General features: G+C 36.3%; 1 protein-coding gene and 1 long non-coding RNA gene across 3 annotated transcripts in view; one reads left to right on the plus strand and one right to left on the minus strand.

Moving 5' to 3' along the window:
* Positions 1 to 14,758, minus strand: part of LOC311302519 (uncharacterized protein) — a 1,110,603-nt gene that overhangs the window by 636,165 nt on the left and 459,680 nt on the right. The window lies entirely within an intron of this gene.
* LOC311302584 lies at positions 4,351 to 7,260 on the plus strand. Of its 2 annotated transcripts, XR_014629599.1 has the most exons (7): positions 4,351 to 4,662; positions 5,041 to 5,111; positions 5,217 to 5,296; positions 5,373 to 5,481; positions 5,692 to 5,766; positions 6,498 to 6,582; positions 6,686 to 7,260. It is a non-coding gene; the product is annotated as an uncharacterized lncRNA (long non-coding RNA). The 2 variants fall into 2 exon arrangements; XR_014629600.1 differs by lacking the exon at positions 5,373 to 5,481 and having other exon boundaries at positions 4,355 to 4,662.

Consider the following 14,758-nt stretch of genomic DNA (forward strand, 5'->3'; position numbering starts at 1 on the left):
GTATGGTATATATATTTATGTATGAGTATATTTTTAGTTTTTCATGTTTTTCATACATTCCTATATGAACATGTTTGGCCACACTCTGAGACTATATACTTTTTGCAAACTGTACAAAAACAAAAAGAAACAAGATGTCAATTACAGACATTCAAAAACTAAAACTGATCACTATAGTGGCTTTTCTGTATTTGTTTTAAATGGCTCATGATGATGAAGAATTAGAATTTACTTTTGGTGCAATTTTATCTGCAGGTTTCACTAAAGTGTGGAACTTTGTTTAACAGCTTCAAGTTTTGATGAATATGCATCTCTCTGTGCAATAGTTTAAGTGTAACTTTGTTACTCATACTTTGTGTGATTCGTAGATAGAGGGAAAGTTGCCCTAAACAAAGTATCAATGTAGTTCTCAAACAGAAAGACTATCACTTAAATTCTTCATCGTCATTTATTTCTATTTCTATAAACACTGAATGTTGACGGCTCTCAAAGAAACATCTACACCTAAAACCCATACAGGCCAACATACAAAATGTGAACCAGTGTCGTCTGCTATCTGAACAAGATGACTAAATCTAGTGGAGTAATAAAACCATAATTTGGAAACTTTTGTGTATCACAAATTCTTAGTGATTTGGTCTTTTGAATCTTAAAGATAAAGAATAAGATTATGTTTGAAAGTTAGTCCATAGGATGTGGAACTTTGCATCACTATGGTGTGTAAAAATAGATTTAAGCACAAATATTTACGCACATACTAAGTAGGAGAATATCTTACTGTATTGTGAACATTCCATTATCTGTTTATTTGGGGTCAGAGAACATCCTTAGCTCATACATCTCTTTACTTTTGTGCTGGATGTTAAAGTGTTAGTTAAAAAGATAAAGGTATTAGTTAATAACAAACAAACAAAAAACTTTAAATCAACATGAAGCCATAACAGTTTAAAAATGACTTCCATAATATTTTCTTTTAGTAAAGCTATGTCTGGATCAGCCAACACAAAGTTGTGCATTGTGAGTGAGATCTCGCAAAGATTACACCGATATTAGATTTCTCGAACATTGCACTATGCCTGAAACTATGCCGAAAACTGTCAAAAAATCATCTGGTATCATGGTTTAGTTGAATTTTAAAACACTGTTTTTCTTTTTTTTTCTTAAAAATTATCTTGTTTAATCGTGTATTCAGTCCATATTTATCAGGTTGATATTTGTAGAAATAAGCAAAATACATTTATAAAGCAAAAAGAACGAGTTAATGGCCTTGTGTCAGAACACAACAGGTCTTTTTATTGTAACTTTGAAAAGTGTAATACAGTATTTGATTTTTACACATGCAGTGTTTTCGCCAACTGACCTACCCCTGAAGTTATGACTTCTGAAGGCCTCTCATGTACAGATTCGCTCGGTTGAAAAATGGTATTTTATTAGCTTAAATCATTGTCTTTATTCATAAATATATCCTTATTGGTGTAAAATGACCTCTGCCAATGATCTGACTTATCCTTGTAAGCGAAACATTTCTTATCTTTATTTACATGGGGCGGGTAAGTCCATGGAAGCTTCCATGTCGTTCCGCCATCTTGAAAAACTATAATGGCAGAGAGGGACAAAAAGCACTAGCCTACCTCAACACGTTTCATCAACGCGTGTTCGTTCAGAGCCGGCTGCCTGAGACCAGCTAAAGTGGACAAGGAGATCAGTGAGAGGCGCTTGTCACTACCCCGGAAAATTTAAAAATTTGAAAATATCGGGATGTAAATAAATATCGGGATAGCTTTTCCCAGGTGGAAAGAGCTAATGAAGGAGAAAGACTTTGAAAGGGAAGTTGCCTGCTTTCTTCTCGACAGTTAAGTCAAAGTTACGGTCTAAATGACAAGATTTTTTCATTGCTTGGTTGTGTAAATCATTATATAGGCAGCATAACAGTAGAACATGTATTTAAACTCGATGATGTGCTATTGGAAGACATGTTGTCATAGCTTCTTGGCACATAACGGCTACCGCAGTTGCAACATGCATTTGAAAAGCGAAGCGCTAGAGAGCACTATTCGTTAAAATGCAAAATACAATTTCACCGCTAGATGGGAGAAATTCTTTTGGGAGAACTAACTTGTAGGGTCTTTAACCAAAAAGTCTCCAAAATCAAGGAGGTCAAAGGGCATGCTTCCTGCTATAGTATCATCAGCTCTCCCCAAAGTCTATTCATACGGCCACCAGACAGATTTTAAACACCGGATTTAAACTTCTACATATATTTTGAGTCAATAATCGATAGTATATTCTCAGTAAAGGGTTTCACCCTGTGTGTTTCCACACTGATTAAGGATAGTTTGGGAGTTACAAGTAAAAATGATCTTATACGTGTAATAGATCATAGCTACCAGTAAGATCGTGATTTGAATTAAGACGAGTAAAATTAAATATTCGCCAACTTGACTTATGCCGTGTCATGGACCACAGAGGCACATCGCGTCTCTGAAATTGTGTAGTGATTTTCCAGATGATACAAACTTAGTGTAAATAAGAGCAATGTAGAGTCCTCGGATTTCTTAAAAACAACGGACAAAAGATCTAAGATCTAAGATGCCTAAGCATACTTTTTTGCTTTATTTATTTATTTCATTTTTGAAAAATGTACAAATGTAGTTTTCTGTGATGGTCATGTTTAGGTGTACATGATCGAATATGCAGTTACGGTACAAAAATCATTATGGCTATGGTAAGCCCCCACCATAAAAATTGAAACCCCAGCATGGACAAAAAATGCTGATTGAATCTTTTCATATAAATGAGATTTAAGACGACTAAGTACAGTTTTTCAACCATCTAAAGATTTTGAACAGACATTGTTTAATAACAATTATACTTTAGGGTCACCGTTAAACAACATCATTACAGTAATCTTCTAAAAGATAAATAGAAGATATGAATGTATTCAAACTTTAAAGATTTCATTTAAACAGTCTTTTAATTTTAAAAGATCATATTTAAACTTTTACGATTATGCTTTGAAATAAATTTAGTACGAACAAAACTTTGGCGCTGGAAAGGCGTTAGCAGACTAACATTACATACGCTGTGACATGATGCACATAGAGATTAGTTCATTTTTTAGAACCGTGTGTGTGCGCGCGTGCAATACAGCTTAGAAATGATATTAAATTATTTTATAGTTTTCTGTGATGGTCGTGTTTAGGTGTACATGATCGAATATGCGGTTACGGTACAAAAATCATCATGGCTATGGAAAGCCATCAAAATTGAAACTCCACACGGACGAAAAATTATGTATAGTACAGTTAAGTACAGTTTTTGAACAGACATTGTTTAATTACCGTTACACAAAATCATTACAGTAATCTTCTAAAAGATAAATAGAAGATATGAATGTATTCAAACTTTAAAGATTTTATTTAAACAGTCTTTTGTTTTTAAACGATATCATTTAAACTTTTAAGATTATACTTCTCATAAATAAACTCAGCACCTGATATCCCGATCGCTGAATTTGTATGACTCTCTGACACACACACACACACACACACACACACACACCCACACACACACCCTTTGGCTGGTGCTTTTTGAAAGCTCCGCAGGTCAAACGCTGGTGTAAAGAGAGGCCAGAGGGCCCTGATTTCTAAACATGTAAGATGATTTTTTATTTTCGTGAACCCGTTTCATACATTGCGTTGTTTCATGAGCTGTATATGTTTTTTCTTCAACTCTCTAAACATTTAACTGATTGTTTCATAACATGTAGGCCTATGTTTTTTCTTCAACTCTATAAACATTTAACTCATTGCATTTTTTTTTTTTTTTTTTTGTGAATCCATTTTATTTAAACTGGATAGTTCTACATTTATTTCAACTTTTTGTGTGAGGTTTTAGTAAGATCTTTATTTATATTCTTTTAAAGAACAGAATGTTTTAAGTAAGATGATTTTTTATTCTTTTGTTTATCTAAAACTGAAAGAATTGGTTTCAGTAAGATGTTATTTTATATTATTTGTGTGAAATATACATTATTTGATAAAATCTCTGTTTCTCACTATCACTGTGCTCTGGAATGTGGAGGAGCAGAAGGAGGGGGATGTCAGAATGCGGAGGGCGCGCGCACCACTCAGGCCGGGGCTGTGCTGGAGAGGCGCTTCAGTAAACACTCTGTGATCTTTTGTGACTCCATTTTATTTAAACTTTTTGAGTGAGGTTTTAGTAAGATCTTTATTTTATATTATTTATATTCTTTTAAAAGAACTGAATGGCTTTTCAACATTTGTGTGAGATAAACTTGCATATTCACTCTAAAAAATGAAACATGGCTGTTGTTGAACCAAAGAAATGTAACTATGCTCAAATTAAATAATGTTCTTGTGTTTGTGCATTAAAACTAAAACAGTTGTGTTGACAGAATTAGAAAAAGTCATTTCTCAAATTTACACAACTCACTTAAGTTAAATGAACGAAATGCAGTTGTGTTACCGCTGCAGTACCGCACTTTGGTCAACAGGTGGAGCTATATTTGCGCATGCGCAAATATTTCAAAGAACGTTAATGCGTAGCTCATCTCTTAGCACTCGTTCTCCATTTTGTGGGAATCAAATCATGCTCAAACGGAGGCTGCAATCAACATTTTGTATTTATCTGGACCAAAAGGTGAGTTATTTTACTTCCTATCCTTTAATATTGAGGCTGTCAGTAAATTAGAATAGTCAATCGCTGTTTTTGTTGGTAGGCCTATTTATTGAAGTTGCTTTAGCACTTGTCCTCAAGTGGTGTTGTTAGCTGCTAGCGGTTTTTAGCTCTTATGTGATCTTTTAAACTTGCTGAACTTTGATAATATTTGAATTCACCCATACAAAAAATGGCAAATGACCTTATTTTTTTATAAAATTGCTAGTTAAGAAGAGTTTCTCCATGTTGTGCCCCAATACAGCAGTTGTATCTAGTTTTAGTATACATTTTAATAACTTCCTTAATGTTGAGCATTTTTATTTAATGTCAAATAATAACTCTGAAACTTTTGAAACACAGAATGCATAGGCATATGGCAATAAACACGTTTGACACTGACTCGAGTAAGATGGCATCTACTGTAGCATCTGGTAAGCTTAATAGGTCATCCAAAATAATTTTACTACAGTTTATTTTAATTTTTTTGTATTATTATTATTATTATTTGACTCACATCTTCATTTTTGTTTCCTCAGAATTTTGGAGTCCTGCATGTGACGTGCATAGATTGTGGCTCTTCTCAAACATCCAGATCTAAGCTTTTAAAACACTTCAGGTTGGTACATGGACACAGACAAAGTTTTAAAACATGGAATTCGCTGTGGTCCCACATATGCTCAATACTTGTGCAGGTTATCAATGTGCTGATGGACAGAACATTTACGCACAGGAGACATGAGATGATCGAAGATCTGCGTTTCGTCACTGAATTTAATAACAGATAGCCAGCACTCTTTAGAGGTAAGTCTTTATAATGTAATGTCATCTGTGATGAATTACTTGGATGGTTATTGTATGCAATTCCAAATTATAAATTGAAGTATTTTAGATGTAATTCAGATAAATGCTGTTAAAGAAATACTGTTAGTCTTGGTATATGATAATATTGTAAAGACTCAAATTTATCAGCAACCAACCTGATTTGTCCTTTTTGTTCATTTCTGAACCCAGCTCCTCAAAAATTTCAAAAAGACAGAAGGAACAGCGGTAAAGAAGATCATAAGCATCCTATCAGTTATGGATCTGGTATGTTCTGTTATATTCTTCATCATTTTTTATCTGACAATAATTCACTATAGATTAAAATAGTATACCCAAAGATGAACATCATTTACTCTGCTTCATGTCACCGAATCCCTTTTATTTTTCGCTTTTCTAACTAAAAAGGTAAATTATGTGGTTGTACTGCTCATTTCTGTCCATGCAATTAAAGTCAATGGTGAGTTCCTGTTCTGAAGCTTCTAAAGTCACATGCAATTGTTTGATGCTATTGAAGCTTCGGAAGAAGAATTCACCATTGACTGTCATTGTAATGACAGAAATGAGCAGTAAAAAATAGGAAAAAAGACTTTGGGAGTTTGAATGACATAAATGTCAGTAAAAAAAAAAAAATACAGAACTTTTGGGTATCCCTTGAATTTTTGTATATAAGCTCTGGAATGTTAATATGTACATGATTTATTCTGTTTTAATTTCAGAGCTTGTTCGTCTCTTTACCCTATTTCTCAGCAGCATCAGATTTGTGATTTATGCACCTACAATTGGAACAGCTCTGACATCCAAGATTATTTAATGGCTTTTCTGTAGCAAAGCTTTTGGTTTAGAACCACTTATTACTTTTATTGTACTGGTTCTCTGAATTTTGAGGCCCTCACAGATGCAGTTGCAGATAATATTTTTTTTGGCTCTTGTAGAAATAACTTTGGCATAATTTGTGTTAATTCTTCTGAACACTGCTTATTTGTCTCATTGTTCAGAATGACACCACTGGGAAAAGGTGAATTCATCTTGAATGCACTTGCTGTTTACCTGGCCCTCTCAAACCTTGTGAAGGAGTGCATGGTAAATTATTTACATTTATAAAAAATATTGGATGTTTCTCTAAAATCAACTATCCCTTTCACCCCTGATCTGTTGTTAATTGTTACTTTATGTATTTTTTTAGGATGTTGAACATGAAGTCCTAACCTCAGTACGCAAGACCACCTTAGGAATCTATGTGGTCAAACATGAAGGAGCAGAGGCTACAGATCCTTACAAAGATGTTGGCATCATGATTTAAGGCATCTAAATACATGACAACCTGAACAATGTGCAGAAGTGTGTTCTTCGATGCCAGGTCTTATTTACGCCTGAAAAATAAACTCTTGAAATCTGAGGTTAGGAACATTTCTGGTCTTTCTATAATGTTGCACTGTTGACTGTTACAGTACTTTTGTTTCAATATCAACCATGTTACATTCCTTTGCATAATAGTCTTGTTTTAAACAACTGATAAATTGTTTGCTGCTTTTTTTGCAGAACACCTTTATAAGTAATGATTGATAAATCCTTTCACCTAAAGGCAATATGCTTTTTTTAAATTATTTATTTAATTATTTTCTTGAAAAGTGAAGGCAGTCTTTACAGAGTAAATATTGTGTACATGTTCACGTTGGAAATGTTTGTAAAAATGTAAACAAAATTGTAAAAAAAGAAAAAGTGAATGTATTCATTGAATAAACTCATAATGAAACTGGATTATTTGTGTTGGTTGAATGTAAAAATATTAATTTTAGGATAATTGAACTTAATTAACTTAATTGTTTTGGACAAAATTAAGACTGTTAACCTTATTCAACTAAACGGTATTGGATTAACCTTATGTAATTAACTTAAGTTTATTGAAATAAATAATGTTACATAAATCCAACATAACCCAGTTATGTGGGACCGGTTGACATAAAATAGTTAATTAAAGCCAACATATCATTTCTAGTTTTTTCAACCTTAGTTAAATTAGCATGAGAACAGTACGTTTTTTCAACTTTAGTTTAATTGGCACGATAATTATTTTAAAGGATAGAATGTTTTTTTGTATGAAATTGTTTAATCACAGTGTCTGAACAGTACGTTTCAGATGTCAGAGCTCAAATGCAAAGGGTGGCAGGGGGAATCCCGTGACACACACACACACACACACACACACACACAGAGAGAGAGACACGAGCGCTTCTTATGTTTTGAGACGGTGCTTTGAGAGACTTTTTTTGTGACTCTCATTTTATTTAAACTTTTGGTGTGAGGTTTTAGTAAGCTATTTTATATACATTTCATTTATATTCTTTTAAAAGAACTGAATGGCTTTTCAACATTTGTGTGTGAGATAAACTTCCACAGTTTATCCTTATCAGTTTTCACATTACAGCCCAGATGCGTTCAGGAATAGGAGGATCCTGTGATACCAGCTTCAAAAACACACGCACACACAGACTAACTGTCATGTTCAAAAGGCTTCAACTTTCTGTTAGATACCATGTCATATTGTTATAACACTTTCTGTCCATATCAAAAGGCTTCAACTTTCTGTTAGATACCATGTCATATTGTTATAACACTTTCTGTCCATATCAAAAGGCATCAAACTAGCTGTCAGATACCATGACATATTGTTATAACACTTTCTGTCAATATCAAAAGGCATCAATAGGCATCAAACAATCAGACTTTCTGTCAGATATGACATAATTATTTAATCACAGTGTCTTCAAAACCTTCTGTCCATATCAAAAGGCATCAAAAGACTTCAAAACCCGAAACAAACTGTCAACCTGTCAATCAAAAATCAAAACTAGCTGTCAACCTGTCAATCAAAAATCAAAACTAGCTGTCAAAACACTTCAAAGGCCCTTTGATCTCCTTTGATCTCATCTCATCTTCTTTGATCCCTTTGATCCTATGCCAAAAGGGGCGGGCACCTGTCACCGGAAGGGGCGGGACATGTCACCGGAAGGGGCGGGACATGTCACCGGAAGGGGCGGGGCACCTGTCAATCAATCATTTTTTGACAGGTGGTCCAGGATATCAACTACTAAGGGTTGAGAGTCGTACAAAGTTTCATGCCATTTGGACAAAGAGAACATTTTTTAAAATTCAGCAAAAGTAATTTGCGGGTTAAAAGGACCCCGAAGAAAACCAGAGGGTTAAAGGGATGGTTCGGAGTAAAATTAACCTAGGGTCCTTTGCACCATGACCTCGAGCCAAACACCCCCAGAAGCCTTTTCCCCCTTGGATGAACATTATTACAGTTAGAGCTTATTTAGAGATATCAGCCGGATGGTTTAGTGCAGGCGCTAATGGATCCAATGATGAATCTCGTAAATTACCCCACTAATAATGCCCAGAATGGCACCAAACTTCTACAGTAAAACAAATAGGTTCTGTACTCATAAAACGAGGCATTGGAAAGTTTGTAAGTACATCAGGAGTTTATTTAAATAACACTTGCCTGACGGCTCATGCTAGCGCTAACCCGGACACCGACGTCACTTCAGTGAGTTGAGGAAAGCCTGTAAAAGTCCTGCAGAAAGCGATCATGAGGATGGAGTGTAACGACGCCCAGCTCCAGGAATGCACTCATATTTTGTTGGTAGTACCAGTTTATAACAATTATTAGTTAACACTAAGTTGTTAACACTTCGGAAAAAATAATAAATTGTCGTTAGTTTTGTTCACATTGTCATGTTAATTATAATCGAATGCATTTTGTTTTATTGACCACAATATTATCATTGATATTTGTTTGAGAGGCACTTCTGATTCATTTTGAAAAAGGGGCTCGAGCACCAAAATCTTTTGTAGGAGACTTTGAGCTTTGTAAGTTTGTAGATCTTATACATGCAAAAACATCTGCATAACACACTAAAGAAAAAGAAAACATGAAAACACATCATATGACCCCTTTAATACATTAATACACATGTAATGCAACCATTATTAAAACATTATGTATAAACTTGAGCTTCCATTGTTTTCCAAAAGTGAGCTTGAACTGTTTCTTCTTCTTCTCATAATTATGAAAAATGAATATTTCATCAGTCTTTGTCTCCCTCTGCTGGTACAACACAAACACAGAGATATTCAGGCTCTTTATTTACTCTGTGACAAAACTCAGAGCTTTTTGAGTTACTGTGCGTTTATACACATAAAATGATTAATCTATGAATGAGAAACTGTAATTTGCTGTGAAATAAAAGGTGTTTCACTGCCGCCTCATCAGGTCTGTCAGAGGATCGCTGAGATCTACATGAAGTCTTCATTTCTAACAGTGAAGTCACTGTATCTTCAGTCTCTGTTGATTCTGTTGACTGAGTCTCTGTAGTGGATCCTTATTCACCATCAGATGATCAGCAGAAGATCACACTGTCATCTAATACTTCTTAGTCTTAAAATAAAACACACACACAGTCACATATGCAGTATGAGATATTACATCTGTCACATCTTTTCATAAGAAAACTAACTAGATAATCTATATTAATTCATCCTCAAGCATGATCATATCGCTTCTATCTGATGCTCAAAGTCACTTTACAAAATCAAAAGCACATGAAAGGTCACTTTCACACACCGGACAGCTGATCCAGAACCAGCAGAAATGACCATTACACTCACTACACATTTAATATCAGTTCATAACAACCCAGATCTCAGATTATCACACACATAAGGCGTCTTTACACACAAACCAAATCTGAAGCGGCATAAAATCACAAAATGTGCATTTACACAGAATGTTTATTGCTTCTCTGACGCCGAGAACATAAATGCATTTACACAGGAATTAGTTATTAAAATCGCGGGAAATAATACTTTGAACATTACTATTTTAAAACTACAGTTTTAACAAAGTGTTATAAAATGAATTTAAAAGTAATTAAATATTAAAGAAATAAAACTCAAGATAACGCCGCGCGTTTGGTTGTCATGACAATGGCGTAGTTTAGAGCGACACAAGATCGCGTTCATTTACACTGAACAAAACAATATCAGAGTCATCTTTGACACTCGGGGCTGAGGCGGGTCAGACCGGCATATTTTAAGTCTGCTTTCATGCGGCATTGTGTCTTTCCACAGAGCTTTGAGCAGACACAGAGCCGCTTTAGAGCAGCCTTAACTCGCTGTGGAAAGATGCCTATAGAGTCAGTTAAAGGGGAAAAGCTGAAAATAACATTAATATTATTTTCACAATCAGTCACAACAGTATGAGCAGAATTACACTCATATTAAACACAGTTTAAAGTTCAGAGATCTACAGAAACTGAAGCTGAATTTAAGACTCATTATCTGATGATCTCAGCACACACACACACACACACACACACACACACACACACACAGGGCCGTGCACAGTGGGGTGGCCCGGTGGCTAGAGCCACTGCCCCTCTGCCCTCTTCGACTGAGGTGCCCCTCTTCCCCACCGCTCCGCTCAAAGCATTCCGCTGATTCCGCTAATCCGCTCCAGGTTTTCCTGCTCGCTCCGCAGCATCACTCACAGTATACGACAGTTCACGAAAGCTGTCGCATTAACAGGTAGGCTATGCAAGACAGTGGTTGAATCTGCGAAATTAGATTTTTTTTTTTTTTTTGTATTTATGTCGGTAATGTTTTGCTCTTGGTCTTCTGGCTCTTTCTACTAGTGCTAACAACTTCTACAACCAGGGCTGGACTGGCCATCGGGCATACCCAAGCGGCAACCTCCTCGTCTCTCTCTTGAAACCAACACGGAAGTGAGTTAAACTGCAATTCGTTGACTGGCCGCTTGGCCTGGCTGCAGAAGTGAGTCAAATCTGTATCTCCCCCATGTTAAAATTACCAACTTTACAGCAGCAAAAAATATGTTTACAGCCTGGATCTCTATGTGGCTTTGGTCTACAGCTAATTTTGCCCTTCATAACAACTGTGAGGGGGGTGAATTATTTTATAACTCGTCCGTTTAGTTGATTAATATTTAAATTTAAGGGTGTGGCCAGTGGCCACTTGAGTGACAGATGGATTGCCGCTGTCGGTGCTAGCCGTTTGTCTGCTGTTACTAGCCGTCACTTCACCTCAGCAAATGTTGCTGCTGAACTTGCCATCTCAGTGTTTGTGCTTTTTTTCGGGATTATTTCATACAATTTAATACTTGGGTACAAAGCCCACGTCTTTGGATTCCGTCGTTACCGTTCGAGAGAACAACCAGCGCTGTATTTCAGTTGTTTTCCTCCGTGAACATGCACTAATGGATGTCTGACAATTTCGTTGCTTTTTGGGGTTTTCAAATTTAAAACGTCAATAAATACTCGTTCGTTCTGCTCTCACGGAACAGATGGATTATAATATGCTTATGTACCGTCAGATGAAATCCTGCAGGCGTCGGCGCTTTCTCCGTCCATGCAATAAATGCACATGAATGAGCGCGGATTTTCTAGCGCATTTACTTGCACTTCAAAGGCAATATATCTATGATTTAACCCATTTGAGAGGCGGCCAAAATCAGAATTTAAAATGGACTGAATAAGCTCTCTACGAACTTGAGCGATGCCGCGCTGACGGACCATGAAAGAGTGACGGACATGTATGCACATAAATCACTGTCTGTCACACACAAACACTCTCGAAGTAATACACAGTCTCACTTGTAGCCATGCCTTTTAACTATTATAATATTTCGAAGGGCAAAAATAGGAACGTTTAATTGGCTTTACATCATCAGCTAACTCGATCACGTCGAGCTAGGTGATTTCAGATAGCCAGGCCAGGCTCCTCAGCTCCACTCACGCCCCGCCTGTTTGTCTATTTTCTGTTATCCGGGAGTGACGCAAGGCCAAGATGGCGACGGCCGGCTCCGCCCACTTTAGGCTTCAAAAATGCTCTTCAGAAACCTACGGGTGACGTCACGGACACTACGTCCATATTTTTTTACAGTCTATGGGCATACCGCGCACTTTCACGGTGGGCCGACGTGCTTTTTGGGCCGATACATCTCATACTCATACATTATTTTTATTATTATTATTTTTTCTTTTTCTTTTTAACGGCCCATAAAATGTGTACATCGGCGGCCCATTCGTTTTGTTTTGTTTTGCTTAATTGGCGGTGCTGGGTTTGTGCCGGTGTAATGCACTGGTCAGAAAAAGTCAGCGTTAGGTTTTTTTTCTTTTCTTCTAACAGACCAGCCCATGAAACACGTAGATCAGCGGCCCATTGGTTCTTTTCTTGATTGACACTGGGCTGGGTCAATCACAACTTTAAACGAGTGAGCGAGCGTGCAGCAGTGTCAGTGTGTATCTGTCAAAATAGTCAGCAAGATGGAGAAGAAACGCAAGGAATGTGCAGAAAAACAGCGTGAAAAAATAGAAACAGGCCCTTAAAGCAGACACTGTAAAATGTGTCAAAATATACACTACCGTTCAAAAGTTTGGGGTCAGTAAGATGTTTTAATATTTTTAAAATAAGTATCTTCTGCTCACCAAGACTGCATTTATTTGATAAAAATCAAACAGAAATATTGTGAAATATTATGACAATTTAAAATGACTGTTTTCTATTTTAATATACAGTAAAGTGTAATTTATTCCTGTGATCAAAGCTGAATGTTCAGCATCATTACTCCAGTCTTCAGTGTCACATGATCCTTCACAAATCAGTATAAGATAGTATAATATGATGATTTGATGCTCAAGAAACATTCATTATTAAGTTGGCTTGAGAAAGCCAACATATTGAAATCCTATTTAAACTTATTATTATTATTATTATTATTATTATTAAGTTGGCTTGAGAGAGCCAACATATTGAAATCCTATTTAAACTTATTATTAAGTTGTTAAGTTATTAAGTTGGCTTGAGAGAAACTCAAACTCGAACTTTAGATTCTTCTTACCAAAAAATTCCACTCAATCTCCTCCTAGAGCTTTAACTCTACATACTCCAAACTCGGCTCAGACACTCAAACTGTTCTGACTCGAGTTGCTTTATCTTTTCAGACTGATCGGACTTACGGTTTTCCTACAAATGATGATCAAAACTCGGAAAAACTCCCATTGACTTGCATTGGGGAGTTCTAAAAAATTCAAATCCAGATTCAAACTGACCAACCGACAAAAATTCAAATCTAAATACCTTGAAGACTAAACCAAACTGCCGTTCTATATATATTAGCCAATGAAACTCATTTAAACTAATAAACTCTAATCTCATACATTTATAAACTAATTAACTTAAATTTAATAACTAATTAACTAATAAACTCATGAATTCATAGACTTATGAACTCTTATACTCATAAATTAATAAACTCTGAACTCTAAACTCATTTAAACTTATAAACTCTAAACTCAAAAACTCATACACTTATAAACTCATCAGTTTATACACTTATAAACTCTAAACTCATAAACTCTGAGTGTGTGTGTGTGTGTGTGTCTGAGTGAGTGTGTGAGCGAGGTAGTCTGTGTGAGTGTGTGTGTGTGTGTGTGTGTGTGTGTGTGTGTGTGTGTGTATCTATCTAACTTATTTATCTATCTATCTCTCTGTCATAAACTTCAAACTACTTTAAACTTTAAACCAATTTAAACTTCTTAAGTTTAAAGCTCCCAGCTCCCAAGCAACTCCATAGCAACCAAACTTGAGTACCCTAGCAACCATTTTGCAAGACCTATATCTCTGTATCAGAACATCGTATAGAGATGAGGTTTGGCTCTTTTGACTCATGCTAGCAAACAGCACTTCCAACATGCTACATATGCTAGCAGTGAATAGCTACATGCTAATAGCGATTAGTTAAGTGTTAAATCATGCCAAGATCATGCTAAGAACTCTATAAAAACTCCATAGTAACCATCTGTGACAACTACCAACCACCTAGTAACACCATATCAACCGCCCTGAATACCATAGCAACCCCCCAGAACACCCTAGCAACCGCCTAGCAACCACCCAAAAGACCCTAGCAACCACCCAGAACACCGTAGCAACCACCCAAAAGACCCTAGCAACCACCCAGAAACCCTAGCAACCGCCTAGCAACCACCCAAAACACCCTAGCAACCGCCTAGCAACCACCCAAAAGACCCTAGCAACCACCCAAAATATCCTAGCAACCACCCAAAATATCCTAGCAACTGCCTAGCAACCACCCAAAAGACCCTAGCAACCACCAGAAATATCCTAGCAACCGCCTAGCAACCACCCAGAATATCCTAGCAACCACCCAAAA

This window comes from Rutilus rutilus (assembly GCF_951802725.1).
Source record: "Rutilus rutilus genome assembly, chromosome: 13".
Taxonomy (NCBI): domain Eukaryota; kingdom Metazoa; phylum Chordata; class Actinopteri; order Cypriniformes; family Leuciscidae; genus Rutilus; species Rutilus rutilus.